Raw genomic sequence first — 17,059 nt, 5'->3', positions numbered from 1 at the left:
TTCTTTTAGTTTTAGTTCTATGAAAAATGACCAAACTAACAAAGTTAAGATACAAAAACAAGAAAGGGAGTTCACAGTGAGATGTATTTCTACTAGAAACTATTAGCAATGGAATTTTGGTGGTAAACAGCTTTATGATGAATGTTACCTTAGTCAGCTGTGGGGGTTAAGTTAGAAGAAGACTTTTTAATGATGTTCAGATTTTTGAGCTGTCATATGTAGGTGGTTGTGCTCCTTACTAAGTTGGAATGGGAAGAAGAAGGGAAAAGAATACTAGATTTGGGGAAAGATGATGAATTTTAGTTTTAAATGTTTAAAAGTTGAGGTTATTTTGGGAAATTTAAATAGTCATTTATATTCACAGATATGGTTGTATTAGGTACATACACAGTTCTTAAAATTAGTAAATTCCTGTCAGCAACCCCTAAACATGAATATCTATATGCCAAATATATTTTGTTCAACATAGCACATAGCAAATGCTAATGCAGATGTTTGCACAAATGTTATGTTTTAAAATTTCCTGACTGCCTTAAAAAAAGAAATAGAGCCCTACTACCCATTTCTATTCTACTTTTTCTGCACTTAAAAAATAAAAAGAAATCTCTTCTTTCTTATCCATATCACTATAAAATCCCTCCATATGGACAAGGACTTCTGACTAAAACTGTATTCACAATAACTAAATTTATGCCAGACACATAGCAGGTGTTTATGATTTTGTTGAATAAATTAACGAATATTGAGTCAGTTACTGGTTTCTGAAATTCTGTATCCAAGGTCGTTGAAGCATGATATATGAATTTCACTATTAAAAGGGAATAAATACATTTCTGCAATTGATAAGAGTAATATAAGTATATCACCATCATTGTCTGTATACAAAGGCACACAACATCAATGTGTTGGGGAAAAAAAAAGGAAGGTACTTGCCATAAGGCAAAAATGAAGACATAAAATTTGAAATTTTCCAGTCAGGTCTTTACATATAAAATTTATTTGTAAATTTGTGGTATAAACATCAAAAACTTTGGAATAAGGGTAATGAAAATCAAGGAGTTAATCCCTAGTTGACTTTTTCACATATGAATGTTTATTGCTGACTGTTTTGATGTTGTTGATGTTACATTTTGTTTTGTTTTTTCTTCTTTTGTTCTTGGCTAGGCCAGTTAAATTATCCAGTTTAAAACTGGCTGGATGTGATATGGGAGTAAATGTTAGATGATCTAAGCAATGGGTTAGTCATCTAGCAATAAAGATTTGTGGCCTGTAACTCTGTGTAAACCATGAAGCAAAAAATAGCTTGCCTTATGTCAGATTTAATTAAGATTTCACGTATATGTCTCTCCTAACTGGTAATCTAGTATGCTAGTAAAAAACCTATTGCTGAAAGTCTTAAAATAATTTTTAAGATTCATTTATTTATTTATTTGAGAGCTAGTTACACACACACACACACACAGAGAAAGAGAGAGAGAGAGAGAGAGAGAGAGAGAGAGAGAGAGAGAGATCGTCCATCTGCTAGTTCATTCCCCAAGTGGCCACAATGGCCCAGGTTGAGCCAGGCCAAAGCTGGGAGTCAGGAGCTTCATCTGGATCTTCCATATGAGTGCAGGGTTCCAAGCTCTTGGACCATCTTCTACTGCTTTCCCAGACCAATAGCTGGGAGCTGGATTGGAAGTGGAACATCCAGGGCACAAACTGGTACCCTTACAGGATGCCAATGCTGCAGGCAGCATCTTAACCTTTATTTATTTGAAAGGCAGAGTTACAGAGAAAGGACACACAGAGAATGAAAGAGAAACAGAGAGAGAGGGGGAGAGTGAATCTTCCATAAGCTGGTTCACTCCCCCAAATGACCCCAAAGACCAGGTCTGAGCCAGGCCTAAGCCAGGAGCCAGGATTTTCTTCCTAGTGTCCCACATCAGAGGCAGGGGCCCGGGCACTTGGATCATCTTCTGCTGCTTTCCTAAGTGCATCAGCAGGAAGCTGGATTAGAAGTGGAACAGCCAAGCTCAATCCAGCCCACAGATGCTTGATTAACCTGCTATGCCTTGACACAGGCCCCTGCTGGAAGACTGAACAATCGATTTGCCTGTTTGTCAGACCTAGAGATGGTAAGATGAAAAGTCAGTGTGTGAGGGGATTCCACCCTCTAGATGATTTGGAATCTAGGAAAATGTGTAATGAAAGAAACAGAAACAGAGACTCCAAAAAAACCCTCTGTTTCAGCTTTCAAGGATGCAGTATAAATAACCCTTTGGGTGGGGGAAATAGGAAGACAAAGAGGTAGAGAGAGGAAAGGGAGTAGGGAGATAAGAGGGAGAATGGAGGAGAGAAAGGGGCAGAGAGACAGAGAGGGAATATCAGATGGAATTAAATATGGTTAAAGAACACTCACAATCACGTAATTAAGGATAAATATTCATTTGGCTTTGTTAATTAAAAACAGTGACAGGACTGCTTCATTGCATGCTAACATTTTATGGCACAGTTTTAGCTAATGCATTTGGAAAATACCAGCAATTTCATTACTTCAGTCAGTGGGCTGCTGTGAATCAAATCTCTGCTGATTTGTTCTATCAAGTTACATGAATCAGCTATCTCTTGTATGTAAAAATATGCTAGCATAGGGGCTGGTGTGGTGCAGTGGGTTAAGCTGCTGCTTGTTGGCATGTCATATTGGAGTGCTGGTTGGAGTCCTGGCTGCTTTACTTCCACTCCATCCAGCTTAGAGCTGATGTGCCTGAGGAGGCAGCCCCTGACACCCATAAAGGAGATCAGGATGGAATTCCTGACCATTGGCTTCTGTCTAGCACAGACCTGGCCATTATATTCGTTAAACAGTGGATAGAGGATTCCTCTTCCTTTCTCTGTGTCAATCTCTCTTCTCTCTCTCTGGCAATCTGCCTTTCAAATAAATCTTTTAAAAACATATAAGCATAAGAAAATATTCTATTTTCTTGGTCACTAAACAAGTAATAACAATAAAAGGACCATGATCCTTGGAAAAATATAAACTAATTAAAATTTTATTTTCTAGTCTTTTTTTTAAAAAGATTTATTTATCTATTTAGTTGAAAGCATAATGGGGAAGGGGGCCAGAAGGGGAGAAAGAGAGACCTTTCATCTGCTGCTGCACTCCCATAATGCTTGCAATAGCCAGGTCTGGGCCAGGACAATGCTGGGAGCCAGGAATTTCACTCTGTTCTTCCATATGGGTGGCAGGGACTCAAGTCCTTGGGCCATAATACTCTTCCTTCACAGGTGCATTGACAGGAAGCTGGATCAGAAGTTGAGTAGCCAGAACTTGAACTTGCACTCTGATTTGGAATGCAGGGGTCCCAAGACACAGCTTGACCTCCAGTGCCATGGTGTGCACCCACACTTTCTAGTCTTAAACTTTGACTGAAAATAATAAGACATCAGATTTAAAGTTATATGCTAAAAGGTGAATATTAGATTTTATATGAATAAGGAAAGACTCTGAATAGTAAATAAATCTCATATTATAAAAGAACTTTCTAAGGTAAAACATTAATGACCAAAACAGAAATCTAAGTGTTAATCTAATAATTAAACATAAAGCTTAACATTTTGAATGTTTTGCAATAAGTTTCCAGAATGAACTCAGAGAAATCTTGTGGTTTCACATATCAAACAGATTTTCAGCCATATGTAACAATCTTCTTAACATCTCCGAATTTTCAAAATGGATTTCCAAAACATAAATCTTTTTGTTCCATATGGCATATTAAATGTAGAGGATAAAATTTTCATCACTCATGCCAAAATTCATGTCCGACACCTTTATAAGAAAAGACAGATTAACAAGAGGACAACATAACAATTGCTAGTTGGGAACTAAAAATGCTAGTTTTGTGTGACACAGCAGCCTTTAGAAATGAGGACCCGTGGGGCCAGTGTCATGGTGTAGTATGTTAAGCTGCTGCCTGTAGCTCCAGCATCAGAAATTGGCACTATTTCCAGTCCTGGCTGCACACTTTCCACCCAGCTCCCTTCTGATGCACCTGGGAAAGCAACGGGGAATGGCCTAAATGTTTGTGCTCCTGCATCCCGGTGGGAGACCTGGAAGAAACTCTTGGCTCCTGGCTTTGGTTGGCTGAGCCCTAGCCATTATGGTCATTTGGGGAGTAAATCAGCTGATTGAAGACCTCTCTGTCTGTGTCTCCCTCTTTCTTTGTAACTGCCTTTCAAATAAATATAATAAATCTTTTTAGAAAGAGAAAGAGAGAAAAAAGGGAGAGAGGAAGGAAGAAAGAGAAGGAGGGAGGGAGGAAGATGGACCCAGGCGGGCAGCATTGTGGTGTAGTGGGTTAAACCACTGCATGGGCATCCAGTGTGCATACCAGTTCCTGTCCTGGCTGCTCTGCTTCTGATCCAGGTCCCTGCTAATGGCCTGAGGGAAGCAGCAGAAGATGGCCTAAGTGTTTGGGCCCTTGCCACCCATGTGGGAGACCGAAATGAAGCTTATAGTTCCTGGCTTTGGCCTGGCCCTGTCCTTGCCGCTGTGTCCACTGGGGAATGAACCAGTGGATGGAATATCTCTGTTTTTTCCTCTCTCTTTAACTTTGACTTTAAAAATAAATAAACAAATCTTTAAAAAGAGAGAGAAGCCGGTGCCATGGCTCAATAGGCTAATCCTCTGCCTGTACTGCCGGCACACCGGGTTCTAGTCCCGGTCGGGGCGCAGGATTCTGTCCCGGTTGCTCCTCTTCAAGTCTAGCTCTCTGCTGTAGCCCGTGAAGGCAGTGGAGGATGGCCCAAGTGCTTGGGCCCTGCACCCACATGGGAGACCAGGAGGAAGCACCTGGCTCCTGGCTTCAGATCAGCGCAGTGCACCAGCCACAGAGCGCTGGCCGCAGTGGCCACTTGGGGGGTGAACCAACGGAAAAAGGAAGACCTTTCTCTCTGTCTCTCTCTCTCTCTCACTGTGTAACTCTGCCTGTGAAAAAATTTAAAAAAAATAAAAAATAAATAAAGAGAGAGAGAGAGAGATGAGGACCCAGGTTTTTCCCGGGGGAACCTGTGTATTCTCATGGACAGCCACATTGAAGTATGACTGGAGGACAAAAGGGTTTGCCTTAAGAGTGATAAACTGGGGAAACTCATCAAGGCCTATCTGTTCACATTCTTTCCCGTCTCTCTGTGTGACTTTCCTTCCCTTTAGAAGCATGACAGAGGAGGGCCTTCAGGATACACAGAACCCAGAGAATGACCATCCCAAGTTTGATATGCCTCTGCAGGGAAGAAGAAATAAAGCAAATTCTAGTTTCAAGAGAATGGGGAAAGGGGAAGGTCAAAGAGAACTTCCTGCTTCTGTGGTTTTCTTAATTTCCGTGAGCTAAAAATACTAATTATGCTAAGGTGCCATAATTTAGTTAGCATATTCTGAGCCCTGACATACATAATTTCAAAATAAAGCTATTTAGAAAAAGTGAAGTTGTTTTGAATAAACAATTCTTTGATTGTGATAGTTTTTCTAAAACTTTAAATATAATGTGCAATAAGTATTTTTCCTATCAGCTTAATGGGTGGTAGATTGCTAAATATGATTGGTTTTAAAAAACAATGGTAACAACAATAAGAGTAGTTAATAAATGATGAATGGCTCTTCTGCATAAGGAAATCATCTAAGCTACTTTATCTATATTAAGGATCTTAATCATGATAAATGAGGGTTAGATGCTGTTAGTGCACCTGTTAAAGCAAGAAAGAAGCACAGTTTACCTTCTTCTTTTCAACTTTTATCCTTTCTGATTTCTTCTACCCAAAAAAACTGGTGAGATCAGAAAATTTAACCCAAGACCCTGTAACTTTTGTAAATTATTCAAGGAAGAGTATATTGTGTTGATTATAGAACTCTGCTTATGTATAGAGTCAGTAACTCTACTTACCCATAAGAATGCTTTGGAGGTGTGACCCAGTGAACTAAGATGCTGCCTGGGGCTGGGCATCACGTATCAGAGTGCTGGACTGAGTCCCAGTTGCTTCAGTTCTGATCCAAGCTCTGTGTTCATGTGCCTGTGAAAGCAGAACATTATGGCCTAAGTGCCTGGGCACGTGGCATCTACCTGCAAGATCTTGATGGAGTTTCTGGCTCCTGGCTTTGGCCTGACCCAGCCTCGGCCATTGCAACCATTTTGTGAGTGAATCATCAGACTAAAGATCTCTTTCTCTCTCTCTTTCTGCCTTTCAAAATAAATAAACATTTTTTAAAAAAAGGAAAAAAAGAAACTTTTACTTAAAATGAGATTTATATATATACATATATATATATATAAATCTGTTTACCATGAAGTAGCTCAAGAAGAAAAAGCTCGCAATATGATTTTTAGTTGTACAATTACTAGTGATGATGATGACCAAAGAAGTGTATATAGCAGATACAAAAATAAAACAAAAAACTCCAGCTATATATGAGTGTAGTATAAAGACAGATCTTTTATAGATAAAGGTAATAGTAATTTCAAGTTTTTACTGAAAGTGTGATTTTGTTCAGGTTCTTAGTGAAAATCTTAGGCACCATGGTCATTTTGTGTATGTAGTTTTACATATGAAAGTAAAGTAGGGATGGTATATGCTTAAGTATATAGCCCAATTGAATGCAAGAAAATGGGACAGGCTTTTAAGGTTTATACCAAGACGACTTAATTCAGAATTTATATTTGTGTATAGTTCGGTGTTGGGAACAGTGGGTTAAGTGGTAGCTTGGGACACGGGCATGCCATATCAAGTTCTGGTAACCCTTCTAATCCAGCTTCCTGATAATGAATCTGGGAAAGCAATAGAAGATGGACCAAGTACTTGGGCCCCTGCCACCCATGTGGGAGACCAGGATGGAGTTCTGGCTCCTAGCTTTGGCCCAGTGCAGACCTGTTGCAGGCATTTGGGGAATGAACCAGAAAGTGGAAGACCTCCCTCTGTCTCTCTGTCTCTCTGTCTGTCTCTCTCTGTCTGTCTCTTCATCTCTGTGGCTATACCTTTCAAATATTTTTTTTAAAAAGGACAATAAAAATGACCATTTTAATGAGGTCAGTCTTAGAAATCAAATTTACCCTTGTTTGGTTGGCCTGTGCTGTGCTCAGTAAGGATTTTCATTTCATCAAGATTTCCCGTGGAATGTTTCTTTGAAATCATTCTTTTTTAAAATCTATGTTCTTCTCTGTCACCAAGTTTTTTGCACTTTTTTCTTAGCCAAAAATACTCTCTTGTAGTATTTTACTGTTGGTGTCTGGATAACCTGTGTTAATCCTTAACATTTAGCTCTGGGACTAGGTGGTCAACCTAGTCAGTAAGACACCCATATCCCATAGCAGAGTGCCTGGATATCAATTATGTCTGTGGTTCCTTATCACAGATTCCTACTAATGCAAATCCAAGGAAGAAGCAGTGATTGCTCAGGTAACTATGTTTCTGCCACACATGTGGGAGATCTGGATTGGGCTCATAGCTCCAGGCTTTGAACTCTGGCCACTGTGGGCATTTGCGGAGTACACCAACAGATGGGAACTCTTTGTAAAACTATTCTAGCCAAATGATTTTCTGGTCTAAGAGCCCCTCTGGGTGCTGAGAGTTCTTTCTGCCTTTTCCTTATCCACAAAATCCGCTTTTTACCTTACTTCCTGTTTGCATCCTTCATTCTTTGTTGGCATGGGACAAAAACCCAAAGGAGTGCTGACACCAGAATTAGAGTCACTATCTGTCTGTCTGCTCAAAACAAACAAACGAACAAACAACACCAACAAAAAAGAGCAGAGGGAGATTTAGTTCTACATGTCAGCATTTAGCTCTGTAGGCATCTCTGTGCGACCCCTTACTTTCTCCAGCTAAAGGTGAGCACCAGTGCTCTCTTCCTGTAGCTCTTTCCTTTCTATGATCATTCAGCACAGCACTTCCACAATGCAAGACAGTTGCTTGGTTTATTGCCAGATTCCTGCACTCCTTTACATGGGAAAGAGACTTTATTTTCGTATTAGCAGAGCCAAGTAGAGTTTCTGGCACATAGTAGGTGTTGAAAAATTATTTGGAAAAGGAAGAGATGTAGCAAGAAGACAGAAAGACAAAACGAAAGGAAAAACATTCTGCTTTGTAAGTAGATGAATAGATTTCAATCTTAATTCCATTCTAATTCAATTAGCATGTCAAGATTGTCTTGATTCTTTTGTACACTACACATAATTTTGAAAGCAATTAAGGAAATTCCTTTATGTATTAGCAACAATAGTATGAATTTATAAAACATTTATAAGCCTCAAGTGGACAGATTTGCTGCAACTCAGTTTCTCTATGAGATAGTAGACCTGGGTTCTTTACTCTTCAATCTGTCAGAGAGAAAATAACAATAAAGGAAAGAGGATAGCCACTATCACTGCAGGCATATGGCTCACCACCTTATTAATTTGCTTTTGTTCACAGATTTCTACTCTTGTAAAGGTCCTAGTAGTTGCAGAAGAAACATGAAAGTTCCTGCTTAGACATTTTCCTTCACAGAGAGGAACCCGCCCCAGAGTCAGAAGGAAGCTGTTATGATGGACAGTTCCACTCAGCATGGGGACCTCGAGTGAAAGGAATCTTTTATTTTGATCTGTTTCAGTCTTCTTCCCCTTTTATTCTTAGTTTTCTTTTCCCCTTCCTTTTTTTAAAAAAATTATTTATTTATTTGAAAGGCAGAATTACAGTAAGAGGAAGAGAAAAGGACAAAAAGAGATCTTCCATCCTCTGATCCACACTCTCCAAATGGCTGCAATGGCTGAGGCTTGGCCAGGCTTAAATCAGTAGCCAAGAGCTTCCCCGCCAGGTCTCCCCCATGGGTGCCAGGGGCCCAAGGACTTGGGCCATCTTCTGCTGCTTTCCCAGGTACATTAGCAGAGAGCTAGATAGGAAGTGGAGCAGCCAGGATTCCAACTTTTGCCCATAGGGATGCTGGCACTGCAGGCACCAGCATAACCCACTGAGCCACTGCACGGACACCTCTCCTTTCTTTGTCTTGTAACATTTTGCCATCAGTTTCTATCTTGTGATTACTGATTTGTGCTGTGCCAGCAAATAAAACAAACTCTTTTGGTATTCTAGATTTTGATTGTTAAAACTATGCTTGCCCTTTGACATGAGACCTATTAAACAGTGCAAAATTTAATATTCTATTTTAAAACATATGGAAATGTACTTATGAATTTTCATAATTTCCCTAAAATTACATATTATGAAATACAGAAGGACTTGGTAATAGAAACAGTTGGGTAATGAAAAGTAAGTTTCTCAGTATTAACTTTCAGACTTTTCAGCAGAATAATGACGAAAATGTTATTATTTCAAATGAAATTAACTTCCCTATACTAAGTTTATTAGACCTCTCTCATTCTGAGTGGAGACAGTCAATTACAGAGTTTTAAAAAAGAGGTCAAATATGATTATATATATAATTAAGGTTTGCGATATACTGCTCAGTGCTAATAGAATCTTAGATTAGGGCAGAAAAGAAAATCTTAGTAATTCCATTGTTAGGATGATAGAATAAATACTGGCCTCTGTTGAAGAGAGAATAATGAAGTAACCTGTTGGGAAAGAGGTATTCAGTTTAAGAAAAACACAATGAAATAGCAGCATTCAGATTTTGCTGCTTCTATAATACCATATCAATTTATGCTGAGAACCCACTTAAATTTTATTTTGTTACCAAAGTGAGGATACTCTTCAAATTAATTTTCTCTCAAGGTTCTGTATCAAGTCCAATTAAGCTAATTGTACTCAGAGAGTAAAGTTAATAAATAGAATGCTTATATTTATTTTTACAGCTATTTAACCATATCACAATAAATTAATTCTCATGCATGCAAGATATGACTACTCAAGGAACCTGTCTTCCCTATTCAAACACCGTCTGGTAATGGTAGAGCAGGTGTCATTATTCATATAAATATACCCTATAGAGAAAAATCCTTTGGTTATGCTAGGCCATCAAGTGAGTAGAGCCTGCTGTCCTGCTGGGAAAGATACCAGCTTAATGATGACACTTTTTCTATTCATTGCTCTCATTACTTTCTGCAGATAAAAAAAATCCTTAAGGAATTTGCTATTATTCCTCTGTCAGATCATTAGGAAATGTAGGAATAGGAATGTAGGAATATCAGAGCAGAAAATATCTACATTGTGGATCACCGCCCATGAGTTTATTGTGTGCTTCATTGCATGGGGCCTTAAAACTGACAGTTCAATTTTAATTTACCTTTTCATTGTCTTTCTCTAATATCTTCGACTCCTTATGAAGTGTAGTACAATTTAATTTGACCAAAATACACAGAATATTCTTCTGACGAGATAATTATACGTTAGACTATTATATAAGGTAGTTTTACTTTATAGGTCAGAAGAAAAAATAGTTCTTAACAAATACAAATATGTAGCTCCAGTGTGCCTTCCAAATCCCTTTTTGTGTATCTACTGCTGTCTTCTCTCTCTTTCCTCTCTATAGACTAATGACAGATGCAGCTCAGGCTACCACCTGTTCCTTGTTTTGTTTGAGACAATTCCTTTTTATCATCTCATGTTCCTTACTACTGATGATTATGGAAAGCTTACTTAAAAATCATGTTGTGTATGAAATATGATCCTTGATAATGAATAAAGATAACGTTAAGCAAATTTCCTCTTATAAAATGGAGCTGGCATAAAAGAGTGCATATTCACAACAAAATTGGTAATTTTAAGATTTCACCCTAATACAGCTAAGAAGATTTCCATTGACTTTTCTATGTGTCATGACACAGTTATTTGGATAAGCATTTGAAGTAGGAGGTTAAGAACTTTCTACAGGTTCATCCACATTTAATTTAATTGTTCAAATTACTTATATTGGGTGGGAGATGCATTTGTGAGTTACCAGATGTGATCAATTATTGGAATTGTCTTTGTGGAACAGAATGGAATTAAATTAATCAGTTTAAGCTTTGAATAATCAACAAATTACCTTTCCCACTATAACAAATTTGCTACATATATGATTGGGTCTCAGGGTGTATATGGTTAATGGAAAGGTCAATATTTTTGCCCAGGCACCAGATGTCTTTGTAAACTCACAACTAAAAGGTTAATCTGTCTCAGGGCTGGTGTTATGGCATAGCAGGTAAAGCTGCTGCCTGTGAGGCTGGCATTCTATATGGGCTCTGGCTCATGTCCTGGCTAATCCAGCTCCCTGGTAATGACCTGGAAATGGCAATAGAAGATGACGCAAGTGTTTGGGTCCCATTTGGGAAACCTGGATGAAGCTCCTGGCTCCTGTCTTCAGCTGAACCAGCCTGAGCCATTGCAGCCATCTGGGGAGTGAACCTGCAGATGGAAGATCTCTTTCTGTCTCTGAAACTCTGACTTTCAAATAAATAAACAAATTAAAAAAAAAAGTTACTTTATCTAACCTCTAGTTAATAGTTTTAAGAACACCTAGTAACAAATCAAAATGAATATTAATCTAATCTAGATGCAAACTGGGAAAATAACTCATGAAATAGGAAGTAGATGCATATAAAATTAATTATAGGATTTAGACTTTGAGGGCAGAGGAACTGGGTTAACATCTCATTTCAGGGGACTAGAGTTTTGGAGTAGCAGGCTAAGCTGGTGCTTGTGATGGGGCATCCTGGTACTGGAGTGCCAGTTTGAGTCCTGGCTGCTCCGTTTACAATGCAGCTCCTTGTGGATCTGCTGGGGAAAGCAGCAGTAAATAGTCCAAATTACTAGGGCCTCTGCTGCCCATATTGAAGACCCAGCTGGTGTTCTTGGCTCCTGGTTTTGGCCTGAACCGGTCCTTGATGTTTCGATCATTTGGGAAGTGAACCAGGAGATAGAAGATCTTTCTTTCCCTCTGTCTCTCCCTCTCCCTAGCACTCTGCGTTTCAAATGAATAAAGAAGTATAAAAAACTTTTGTCTCAGTTGCTTCAGAACTTTATTCTTTGTGATGTTTTTATTTTAATTGAGATTCTGGTTTTTAATCTGTAAAAGGAAATCACAATCCTGGATTACTGGGAGGACTAGAGGCGATGTTTTTAAACCATCTTACAAAAGTGTCCAGTTACATTCTTTTTGGAATGTCTGTCTTTAGGCAGATAAGGGAAGCTAAGGAGAAGCCCATCTCTGCACTTGGTGCATACCAGGTTGACCTATTTGAAGATTGCATTCCTGACTTTCTTAATTTTGTTGTGATAATCCTCATTTTATCTTCTTTTAAGAAAATATCCCCATATGTATATCTCCATCTGCCATTAGAAGGCTCTGTATTTCCAGTGCTTTTCATTTTTCACATGTATTATATCACACAGAGTACATTTATTGTTGTATTGATACAAAATTGACCTCTAACACTACTCCTTGGTAATTATCCTAGTGTTAAGCCTAAAAAGTTTGCAATCAGAGCATCCTAAGATTTAACTCCTAGAACATAAATGCTATTTTTGAGTGGATAAGAAAAATATAGCATGCATCTAAGCTTTTTCAAAGCCTGCTTATTTTTTTTTTAAATAAACTATCTTCAATTTCTCCTTTAAAGCAAAGAGCTGGTAAGAAATGTTTCAGATGTGACCTTTCCAATACAAAATTAAATGTAAGAATGACATCTTCATAGAAATCCATTCTGTTTATTCAAGTGTTTTAGAACCCCAAACCTGGGCCTGCTTGCCCAATATGTAGCAAACCAATTACTGATACAGTCCTATAGAAAAAGTAGGTATTTTTAAAGCACAGAGCAAGGAGCCAGGAACCAGTGGATTTATTCCCAGGCTTTTGGAGAGTTAAGGGTAGCTGGTTTTAGATATTGAAGCTGGGGTTTTTAAGTGTATGACCAACTCCTGTGCAGTTTTCTGATTGGTCCATTGTTCATGGCCTTCCTTTGCTTGGTGATGAAATTGTGTTCTTTAGGGAATTTTGATAATGGTAAGGTGGTTTTCACTCAGAATATCTGCAGGTGTCAGTGATGTTTTGCTTAGGGCTTGTGTTCTTACAAAAACCCCAGAGAACATCAAGATACTATGTGCAGGTGATAACATAGCCTCTTGAGTTGTGATCAAGGGTTATATGGGGCTGTCTGCGCCACTCGCTCAATTTAGTGCCTTAATTTCAGTAACAGGCTGCTTTGAAAATAAATTTTAAACCAAGGGTGGGAGACTGAGAAAATTTGGGAGACTAGGGCCAGATAGAATCTAGCATCTGCATCAAAGGCATTAGAGACAAATTTCAAGGCAAGGCTTTTACTAGATTATATTATATATGGACACACTAAATAAGTATTATGAAATAATATTATGCAGACACAGACATAGTAAGTTTTTAGTTCCACAGTTATAAGATGTTACAACATTGGAAAGGAACACTGCTAGTTGAAATAAAAGTGCTGTTAATTTTTTTGACTACTATATTGAGTTCATTGCTGCCTATTTTTGCCCCCTCTCCTTTTTGTAAAGCTGTACTCTGACAACAACTATTTTATAAATTCAGTTTAATAGATGGAGAATATTGCTTAAACCTTAAAAAGAGAATGTAGTGCTGCTGAAGTCATGGATAAGTCAGATTTAATGAAGCCTTTTCAGTTTTTTAGAGAAATGTGATAGATTTCACTAAAGATGTTATTTATAGACCAGTCTTTCCCTTAGCTGAAGCTCAGATGCAAAATTTGAGGATAAATCAGTTTCTGCTGAAAACCTATCTGGTTCTTGCATTTCTCTTGAATATAGGATAATCTTGAGATCTAGTTAAATTTTGGGAAAAAAAAGTAAGAAATATCAAATTAACATCACTTTATGCATCTTTTAAATTTTTTTCCATTATTTGGATCCATTCTATTATAAAACAAATGGCTTTATTGGCCAGCCCCGTAGCTCAATAGGCTAATCCTCCACCTGCAGCGCCAGCATTACAGGTTCTAGTCCTGGTCGGGGTGCCGGATTCTGTCCCGGTCACTCCTCTTCCTCTCCAGCTCTCTGCTGTGTCCTGGGAGTGCAGTGGAGGATGGCCCAAGTCCTTGGGCCCTTCACACGCATGGGAGACCAGGAGAAGCACCTGGTTCCTAGGTTCGTATCGGCGCAGTGCGCCGGCCCCAACATGCCAGCCGTAGTGGCCACTTGGGTGGTGAACCAACAGCAAAAAGGAAGACCTTTCTCTCTGTCTCTCTCTCTCACTGTCCACTCTGCCTGTCAAAAAATAAAATAAAATAAAAATAAATAAAATAAATAAAAACAAATGGCTTTATGCTTCTTAATCTATTGCTATCTTGGAAACTTACAAACATAACATAAAATTATCTTTTAAAACCAGCCAGGGTGTTTTTCAACCTTACAAATAAATGAAAAATAGTCATTGTTCAAAAATTTTTCTCCATAAGTTCCAAATTATTCTTTTTTATTATAAATCTGAAATACAGTTGCTTAAAATCATCCTTCACAGTTAGTGAATTGTAAGGTTAGAAAACAAAAAGATGGGGGCTGATATACTAGAATAAGTTCAATACCAGGTTCTGGCTACTGACTTTAGTCTCTATATAATATACATCCTGGGAGGCAGTGGTTATGACTCAAGTAATTTGGTTCCTGGATTGAGTTCCTAGCTCCCTGCTTCATCCTTAGATTGGCCCCAACTATTCTAGGCATTTGGGCAGTGACCTACGTAATGGGAACACTCTGTCCATCAGTGTCTCTCTTTATGTATTTCTCTCACTTCCTCTCAAATAAATAGGTTTTTTTTTTTTTAAAAAAAGGAAATGGCTAGAAATATGTATTACTGCTAAAAAGAATACATGATATGAAATTGAATGTCCTATGGCAATGTAATTTCATATCATGGTATTGACTATACCTTGAATAAACAATAGCCATTATGAAACAATTTTTAACTTTCTTTTTGTGAAATGAAGAAAATTTTTACTCATCTGCAATCTTCTCTATAATTTCTGAAAGATATCATTTCAGTAGTGACATTGAGAGTTATGTTAGTATCTTGAGATATCGTTCATTTTTGTCTGGAGACTTGAGCTCTTACATACAGTTTTCGTGAAATCAAAAAAAGAGGCAGATTTTATGAAAATCTCCCTGTGGATTTACTTGCTTGTGTGCTTGATATAAACTTGTAGGTGTAAGAAAAAGAGCACAGTGTGTATTTCACTCTTTGGTTATTGATTAGTTACTTATTAGTGTGTTTACTAATTCTTTATTACAATAACCAATCAAGCAATTAGACAGATGTGCATATCACATAATATGAAGTGACTATTCAAAATGTAGTCTGGTGAAGTAGAGTGATATAATAAGCTGTTATAGAATTCTAGTCTGCATCAGGATTTTACTTAAGAATAGAAATGATGAGTCCTTATTCTGGGAATTATTAAGAGCTGTATGCTTAAGATGATGTAGCTCAGTTTCTGTGCTGGCTTTCAAAAATGATATCCCTCTTTTCTATTTCCAACAAATGCAGAATCCTTGGAAATGAAAATTAGCTGCAGCTGTGATTTTGTGAATGGTTTCCTAGAAACTACACTGAAGGAAACCCTAGTCCACAAATGAGGTTCATACTGGTCTTTTAAGCAAGTACAGATGGGGGATTTGTGAATTTTCATTATTGCTATCAAGATGCTTTAAATATGTTTTCTGAAGGTGATGGTCACATTTTTAAAGTATAAGATAACTGAAATCTGGTATTGTGATGCCTCTGGCTTTGTATTTGTTGTACAATATTGCTTTAGCTATTCGAGGTCTCCTGTGTCTCCATATGAATTTCAGCATCATTTTTTCCAGATATAAGAAGAATGCCTTTGGTATTTTGATTGGTATTGCATTGAATGTATAAATTGCTTTTGGGAGAATGGACATTTTGATGATATTGATTCTTCCAATCCATGAGCATGGAAGATTTTTCCAATTTTTGATATCTCTTCTATTTCATTCTTTAAGATTTTGTTGTTTTCATCGTAGAGATCTTTAACATCCTTGGTTAAGTTTATTAAAAGGTATTTGATTGTTTTTGTAGCTATTGTGAAGAGGAGTAATCTTAGCAGTTCTTTCTCAGCCATGGCATTGCCTATGTATACAAAGGCTGTTGATTTTTGTGCATTGATTTTATACCCTGCTACTTTGCCAAACTCTTCTATGAGTTCCAATAGTCTCTTAGTAGAGTTCTTTGGGTCCCCTAAATAAAGAATCATATCATCTGCAAAGAGGGATAGTTTGAGTTCTTCCTTCCCAATTTGTATCCATTAATTTCTTTTTCTTGCCTAATAGCTCTGGCTAAAACTTCCAGAACTATGTTGAATAGCAGTGGTGAGAGTGGGCATCCCTGTCTGGTACCAGATCTCAGTGGAAATGCTTCCAACTTTTCCCCATTCAATAGGGTGCTAGCCATGAGTTTTTAATAAATTGCTTTGATTGTATTGAGAAATGTTCCAGATTTCAAGACATACTACAGGACAGTTGTCATCAAAACAGCATGGTACTGTCACAGAAACTGATGGATAGACCAATGGAACAGAATAGAAACACCAGAAATCAATCCAAACATCTACAGCCAACTTATATTTGATCAAGGATCTAAAACCAATTCCTGGAGCAAGGACAGTCTATTCAATAAATGGTGCTGGGAAAATTGGATTTCCATGTGCAGAAGCATGAAGCAAGACCCCTACCATATTACACCTTACACAAAAATCCACTCAATATGATTTAAAGACCTAAATTTACGACCCAACACCATCAAATTATTAGACAACATTGGAGGAACCCTGAAAGATATTGTCACCGGCAAAGACTTCTTGGAAAAGACCCTGGAAGCACAGGCAGTCAAAGCCAAAATTAACATTTGGGATTATATCGAATTGAGAAATTTCTGTACTGCAAAAGAAACAGTCAGGAAAGTGAAGAGGCAACCGACAGAATGGGAAAAAATATTTGTAAACTATGCAACAGATAAAGGGTTAATATCCAGAATCTACAAAGTGATCAAGAAACTCCACAACAACAAAACAAACAACCCACTTAAGAGATGGTTCAAGGACCTCAATAGACA

General features: G+C 37.9%; 1 protein-coding gene and 1 pseudogene across 3 annotated transcripts in view; both read left to right on the top strand.

Moving 5' to 3' along the window:
• HCN1 (hyperpolarization activated cyclic nucleotide gated potassium channel 1) overlaps nucleotides 1-17,059 on the top strand; it is a 413,751-nt gene that overhangs the window by 123,758 nt on the left and 272,934 nt on the right.
• The window catches only part of LOC103349656 (proline-rich nuclear receptor coactivator 2-like), a 66,262-nt pseudogene continuing 54,398 nt past the window's right edge, over nucleotides 5,196-17,059 (top strand).

This window comes from Oryctolagus cuniculus, chromosome 14 (genome assembly GCF_964237555.1).
Source record: "Oryctolagus cuniculus chromosome 14, mOryCun1.1, whole genome shotgun sequence".
Lineage (NCBI taxonomy): Eukaryota > Metazoa > Chordata > Mammalia > Lagomorpha > Leporidae > Oryctolagus > Oryctolagus cuniculus.
This window is presented reverse-complemented; position numbering and strand designations above follow the sequence as displayed.